This window comes from Physeter macrocephalus, chromosome 8, assembly GCF_002837175.3.
Source record: "Physeter macrocephalus isolate SW-GA chromosome 8, ASM283717v5, whole genome shotgun sequence".
Taxonomy (NCBI): domain Eukaryota; kingdom Metazoa; phylum Chordata; class Mammalia; order Artiodactyla; family Physeteridae; genus Physeter; species Physeter macrocephalus.
In genome coordinates, this window is record NC_041221.1 from 123,541,074 (window position 1) to 123,542,072 (window position 999).

Below are 999 nucleotides of genomic sequence, written 5' to 3' on the forward strand. Positions count from 1 at the left end.
AAAACCTAGGAATAAACCTACCTAAGGAGATAAAAGACCTGTACTCAGAAAACTATAAAACACTGATGGAAGAAATCAAAGGTGACACAAAACAGATGGAGAGATATACCATGTTCTTGGATTGGAAGAATCAATATTGTCAAAATGACTATACTATCCAAAGCAATCTACAGATTCAATGCAACCCCTATCAAATTACCAGTGAAATTTTTAACAGAACTAGAACAAAATATCTTAAAATTTGTATGGGGACCCAAAAGACCCCAAATAGCCAAAGCAGTCTTGAGGGGGAAAAAAATGGAGCTGGAAGAATCAGACTCCCAGACTTAAGACTGCACTACAAAGCTACAGTAATCAAGACAATGTAGTACTGGCACAACAACAGAAATATAGATCAATGAAACAGGATAGAAAGCCCAGAGATAAACCCATGCACCTATGATTAACTAATCTATGACAAAGGAGGCAAGGATATACAATGGAGAAAAGACAGCCTCTTCAATAAGTGGTGCTGGGAAAACTGGATCACAACAAGACCTTTTTTGACCCACCTCCTAGAGTAATGGAAATTAAAAACAAAAATAAGCAAATGGGACCTAATGAAACTTAATAGCTTTTGCACAGCAAAGGAAACTATAAACAAGACAACCCTCAGAATGGGAGAAAATATTTGCAAATGTATCAACAGACAAAAGAATAATCTCCAAAATATATAAACAGCTCATGCAGCTCAATATTAAAAAAACAAACAATCCAATCAAAAAATGGGCAGAAGACCTAAATAGACATTCTTCCAAAGAAAACATACAGATGGCCAAGAGGCACATGAGTATCACTAATCATATCACTAATTATCAGAGAAATGCAAATCAAAACTACAGTGAGGTATCACCTCACACCAGTCAGAATGGCCATCATCAGAAAACCTACAAACAACAAATGTTGGAGAGGGTGTGGAGAAAAGGGAACCCTCTTGCACTGTTGGTGGGAATGTAAATT